The 6,926-nt window shown below is 40.4% G+C and overlaps 1 pseudogene; it reads left to right on the top strand.

The window, feature by feature from the left end:
* The first annotated feature begins 3,784 nt into the window (after window positions 1–3,784).
* On the top strand, window positions 3,785–6,169 carry LOC101580010 (annotated as a pseudogene).
* The last annotated feature ends 757 nt before the right edge of the window (window positions 6,170–6,926 follow it).

Raw genomic sequence — 6,926 nt, 5'->3', positions numbered from 1 at the left:
ATAAATAAAAAAGGGCAATAAATGAAAACAAGAAACAGGATCATGAAAGTCAAGGACAGTTCTGGTACAATGGTGAATATGGTTAGATTTCTTAATTTCTATGTAAAATTTTGTAATTGTTTCTTTTCCATAATTTTATTAAGAAAAAAATAGCAATGAAAGAGTTCCAAATCAAATTAGGACAGTTTCAATAATTAACACATTGCATACTGTCTTCCTAGCAGTTATTTGTTGCACAAGATGCAGACATGATATTCTATTTACAAACACTATTAGAACAAATCCCTCCATTCACTGAATTAAGAGAATGTAGCTATATATCTATCTCAACCATTTTGAATACACAGATAAAAATGGTCATTCATCTGTATCCCCCCCTTTTTTTTACTAGCTCTGTCATTTAAATATTACAGGTGTGTGAACTCAGCAAAATATTCCAAAATAGTCCAGTAGTCCATAATATTATTGGGTTTTCCACTTAACAGGCAATGCCAGCAGTTGACATGATTCCCCTGCAGCTCAACATAACAACATGGATGGCTACACTGCACCAGCAGGAAATGTCTGGTCCAAACCCAGGCACAGCGTGGGTGAGACCCTCTTCCACCACCTTGATACTCTCCCCATCACTCCTCAGCACTCTCTATCTCAAGCCAGCTGAGTGATAACTTGTGCTGCATTCTTGGGACCCCCAGATCCAGCCCTAGCCCAAGCCAGGAGAGTGTGTGGGAGAGATTCCAGGTACCCTGAAACCAGCAGGACCTGTCATGTCAAAAGTCAGGCTCAGCATGGCTACCACCCCCTTGGGATCCTCCCTACACTCTGCAGTCTCTCCCCGCAACACCCACTCTCGCCTAGTGTGTGAGAAATTCTGCCACATTCTTCGCACCCCAAGATCCAGCCCTAACCAAAACCAGTGAGTGTGTGAGATAGCTTCATTTCCACCCTATTCCATGTTGCCCCTTAGAGGCTCATCTCAGGCTTGGCATACAGGCCTGGGGTGAAAATCTGCAGCTGAAGTCCCTGCAGAGATAGTAGCAGACAAAACCACCCATCTAGTCCAGGAGCAGAACATCTTGCCAGAGGGGAACAACAGAGTCACTCTCAAGGGCGGCAGCAGGAAGGAACTTAGCACAGCACCCAGACCCAAGCCAGGCACAGCTGGATAAATTCAAACTTCATAGATCTCCTCCTGAATTTCAATAAGTAATAAGGTTATAACTGCACCAAAGCTCTACAACAAAGGTCAGAAAACAGTGCTATAAAAAATGACAATGAGAAGGAACAAAATACAATCTCAAACAACAAGCCCACCCATAACAAATGCAGAGGAAACTACAAAGAACAAATTGGGAATCACTTAGCTGAAATCAATGAATCAACAGCTTCTGAAATAGAGGAAACAACTGCAGAAATGTATAGAGGAATTCAGATTGGAAATGAAAAAGAAATCCCTGATTAATAGCATCTGCAGTAAAGAATCAAATGCAGAAATATATGGAGGAAACCCAATGCCCACACAGAACAAATGCAGAGGACAATAGCACAGCTGAAATGTATGAATCAATAGTGTCAAAACTAAATAAGCAACAACAGCAAGTTATAGAGGAACTCAGAGCGGAATTATTTTCTGAAATAAAAAAGGAATTCTCTGAACTTATAGCATTTGAAGTAAAGAATCAAATACAGAACCATAGGGAGGAAATCCAATCTAAAAAAAACTCTGCAGTAAAAGAAGTAATAACTGCTTCTACAGAAGACATTGATTAAAAAGATACAGATTAGAAAAATGATGGATTCCTTGAATGAGCACTACTTGAAAAATAGACCACATGAAGCAGAGTCAAAGAGATATAGAGGATCTTAAAATCCCAATCACAAGCTTGCAAAACCCTTTGAGTGAAAGTGAAGAAAAAGTTTCAGATCTTGAAGATGCTGGTGCAGCTAGTGAAAAGGTAAGAAAATATCTCTTAAAAACATCTAGGATACAGGAAAAAATAATTCATCACTTCCAAGAGTATGCAAAGATGAGCAATGTGAGACTAATAGGCATCAATGAGAAAGAAGGAATCAATGCAAATGACATTAAAAAAATATGCGTAGTAGAAATAGCAGAAAACTTCCCAAATATGAAGAAACAATCTGACATTCAGGTAACTGAAGCATATAGAATGCCAAGTAACCTCAACCCAATTAAAAATACACCGAGACATATGATAGTGAAAAATTCCAGAAGTGCATTACAAGAATGATATACTGAAAGCCGCTAGAGAAAAGAAGCAGACCACATTCAAAGGAACACCTATCAGAATTATGGCCATCTTCTCTTCACAAATGAAGGCAAGAAGAGCATGGGGCAGAGTACTTCAAGGCCTCCATGAAAAGAAATTCCAGCCCAGAATACTACACCCTGCAAAACTCTTTTTAAAGTTTGATGGCGAAGTGAAATACTTCAATGACAAAGAAAAACTAGGAGAGAGACCAAAATGATAAGAACTCCGCGAATGACATGAGAAGCAACAAACAAAATAGGACAAGCAATTAAATACAGGAGATAAAGCAGTAAACAACAACAGACAAATACCATGTCAATAGTAGTCAATACATCTCAATTATAACCATTAATGTAAATGGACTCAATTCACCAATTAAGAGAAATAGACCTGCACAGTGTTTTAGGAAACAAAATCCAACAATATTCTATACACAAGAAACACATTTAACTCATAAAATGTACATATGCTGAAAGGCAAAGGACAGAAAACAATTCTACACACCCCAGCACCTCAGAAAAAACAGGGATAGCAATCCTATTCTCAGACAGTTTCAACTTCAAACCAAGAACAATCAAGCGAAATAAAGAGGCCACTATATACTGGTTAGAGGAAAAACATGGCAGGAAGAGGTAACACATATAATTATGTATGCAACAAACACGGGAGCACCCAACTATATAAAAAGAATGATAATGGAAGGAAAAATCTAATATCCAATACCACAATCTTAACAGGAGACCTTAAAACCCTCTTATTCCAAAATGATAGGTAAACTAGACAGAAAATTAGTAAAGAGATAACAGAACTGAAACAGCTTGAAACAAATGGACTTGCTGGAAATATACAGAGTGTTCCACCCAAACACAGCTGAATACACATTTCCCTCACTTGCACGTGGGTCATTTTATAAAATAGATCACACACTGGACCATATGTCATGCTTATGTGTATGGAAGAAAACAGAAATTATCCCATGCATATTATCTGAACACAGTGCAATGAAACTGGAAATAAATGCAAAAAGAAACCGGAATAAAAACATAAATCCTTGGAAATTAAACAATACCTTACTCAGCAGACAATGGGTAATAGATGGAATTAAACAAGAAATTCAACAATATGTACACTTCAATAAAATTTCAAGCACAACTTATCAGAATTTATGGGGTGCAATGAGAGAAATTCTCAGAGAGAAATTCATAGCTGTGAACTCACACATTAGGAAAACAGAACGAGAACAAATAAACACACTAATGTTAAACCTTGAACAACTAGAAAAGGAAGAACAAACCAAACCCAGAGCCCAAAGACGGGAAGAAATCATAAAGATTAGAGCAGAAATTAATTCAACTGAGATGAAGAAAACAGTTCAAAGAATTAATGAAACAAGCTGCTGGTTTTTTAAAAGATTAAATAAAATTGATAAGCCCCTAGCTAAATTCATCAAAAAGAAGAAAGAAAAAAAAATCAAATACAAGCAATATGAAAAAATGTGAGGCGTGCCCAAAATGGCAACCCTGGAAGAGGAGTTCACGTTGTCTGTGGTAACCTTGAGTGCGAGACCCGACGGACTCCTGGGTGTACAGCCAACTGACAAAACAAACCATTTTCTAGTGACTGACAGAAGCAGGACTGTCATCCTGTATAAGGTTTCTGATCAGAAACCCTTGGGGAGCTGGTCAGTGAAACAAGGTCAAATTATAACATGCCCAGCGGTGTGCAATTTTCAAACTGGAGAGCATATTGTTGTACATGATAACAAGGTTTTGAGAATATGGAACAATGAAGATATAAACTATGATAAAGTATTTAAAGCTACACTGGCTGCTGAGGTGGACAGTGTGCACTCAGTACAAGGGGTGGAGCCCATGGTGTTGTTCAGGGGCGGCGCTGCCTGCAGCCTGGAGGCCTTGCTCGCAGAGCCCCAGCAGAAGGTCGAGACTGTTCTCTCCGACGGAGAAATGATTAAGTGGTCCAAGTTTTTTGTGGTATTTAGGCATCCTGTCTTAGTTTTTATTACTGAAAAGGATGGGAATCACTGTGCTTATGTACAAATGTTCCACACACGAAACTTAAGCAAGTACACTCTGTGGCCTGGACAAGAAGGAAAATCTGTTACACTGAGTTTTACTGCTTATGTGGATCAGAAATTTATCTCTTTAATGTCATTAAGCTCTGATGGATGTGTATATGAAACCTTGGTTCCAATATATCCGAGTGACACAGAAAAAAATCAGAGATTAGTGAGGTCACTGTTGCTCAAGGCTGTTGTGTCTGACATCCCTCCAAATGGCGTTATGCTCACCGCCCTGGATCAGGATCACGTCGCGGTGCTAGGACCTCCACTGCCGTCTTCCAAGGAGTGCCTGTCTGTCTGGAACACCAAATTCCAAATGCTACAGACTTCAAAAGAGCTACCACAAGGGACCAGCGGTCAGCTGTGGCCCTATGGAGAACACCTGTACATGCTTCATGGAAAGTGCCTGACTGTGATTCCCTGCAAGTGTGGCGTGTCGTCATTAGCCGGGGCTCTGGGGAAACTGCAGCATGCACGGGACCCAGGTGCCCAAACCCTACCCCACTTTGTAAACTGGGAAAGTTCTCAGGGGTCTGGACCTGGATCCCAGGACTCGGAGCAGTTAAGAAGAACTTTAAGAAGAAAAAAAACTGAAGGAAGTTTACAGCCAGAAGTTCCAGCATCTGAACAACTTTTATCAATTATAAAGAGTGGCTCAGAGAAACACATTGAGGTGGAGCTCCGTAGGTTTTTGGCTAAGTGGACACTGACTGTCATAACCTAATTGGGGACATCACAGCAGGACTCCTGGGAAGAGCTAAAGCCGAGCCCGCGTTCTATCCCCGGAACTGCCTGATGCAGCTCCTCCAGACTCACGCGCTCTCCTACAGCTTGTGCTCTGGCTTAATGGACGCTGCCTTAGAGAGAGCGGATGTCCAGGTACTGCAGCTGTGCCTGCAGTGGTTCCTGGACATTCCCGAGTCTGTCACCTGTGCCTGCTTAAAGACTTTCTTGAGCATTGGTGATGACAGTCTTCAAGGAATTAATATCAATATGGAGTCAGTTTTTTATTATAGTAATACTGAACAAGATGAGAAAATGGAAGAGCAATCCGAAATTCTCCAAAATGGCTTCAGTCCTGAAGACAGCAGCTGCAATCGGGAGTTAAATGAGAAGTCCCAGGAGCCAGCAGCGGCGCCCACCCCATGCCCAGTGACGCCCCAGAGGGCAGCCCTGCTAAATGGCATTCTTTGTTCAGCATACAGTGAGACGTTTCTTCTGCCTCACTTGAAGGATATCCCGGCCCAGGATATCACACTCTTTCTGCAGTATCTGTACTTCCTCTATCTCAAGTGCAGCAAGAATGCTCCCATGACTCTTCCTGGAACACACCCTCCAACCCTGAGCCAGATTATGGATTGGATATGTCTACTTCTGGATGCTAACTTTACTGTTGTCTTAATGATACCAGAAGCAAAAAGGCTGCTGATAAACCTTTATAGATAAGTGTTTATTCTGAGCTCAACAAGATTGAAGTAAGTTTTCGGGAGCTACGGAAACTAAATCAAGAAAAGAACAATGGAGGATTATATTCAATTGAAGTGCTAGAACTATTCTGACAGTACCAGGATTTCCTTCAGAGACATTTTATGAGGTTTTTATGTGAAATCTTCCACTTCATCCAGGCAAGAATGGTTTTGTTTGTGGCCACCTCCCAGTGTCCCGAGGACAGCACCAGTGAGTGCCTGGATTGCCCTGGACAGTGTCCTGGGTAGGGCTGCAGGCTGCCTGCACCTGCGCAGGAAGGGGCTCTGCTGACAGGGTGTTGTGAGCTTTTTTTAAATACATGACTGAGCTGATTTTAAGTAAACTTACTTGTGTATTGAAAATAAATAAATAAATAAAGTGTAATTACCACAGACCCAGTGGAAATTCAGAAGATTATCAATAGCTACTTTGAGAATCTTCACTCTCACAGAATAGAAGACACAGAAGGAATGAACAGATTCCTAGAAAGGTACAAATTACCAAAACTGAATTGACAAGATATAACCACTCTCAATAGCCCATTAACAGCCAATGAAATACAAGATGTAATAAAAAATCTACCAACAAAGAAAAGTCCATGTCTGGATGGATTCACAGCTGCATTCTACAAGAAATTTACCCAAGATGTACTACTTATACTCCTCAAATTCTTCAATGAAATTGAAAAGGAAGTAATCCTGCCAAAATCATTCCTAGAGGCAAGTATTATACTGATACCAAAACCAGGGAAAGATACCACTAAAAAGAGAACTACAGGCCAATCTCCCTCATGAACATAGATGCAAAAATTCTCAATAAAATCCTAGCAAATAGAATACAGCAAATCACCAAGAAGATCATAAACTATGACCAGGTAGGATTCATCCCAGTGATGCAAGGATGGTTCAATATTTGAAAATCTATAAATGTAAAGCACTATATCAATAGAGGGAAAACTGCTCTTTGTTCTGGAAAGCCATCTTCATGGCTGGACTTAGAGCCCCTCAACTCCCAATGATGGAAAATATAACTTAGTGTCTTTATTTTCACCGTGGGTTGCATTGAAAATGATAGATTGGAATCAACTTGATGGGATTCCAATAATG

The sequence above is a fragment of the Octodon degus genome, unplaced genomic scaffold (assembly GCF_000260255.1).
Source record: "Octodon degus isolate 3935 unplaced genomic scaffold, OctDeg1.0 scaffold00012, whole genome shotgun sequence".
Classification (NCBI taxonomy): Eukaryota; Metazoa; Chordata; class Mammalia; order Rodentia; family Octodontidae; genus Octodon; species Octodon degus.
This window is presented reverse-complemented; position numbering and strand designations above follow the sequence as displayed.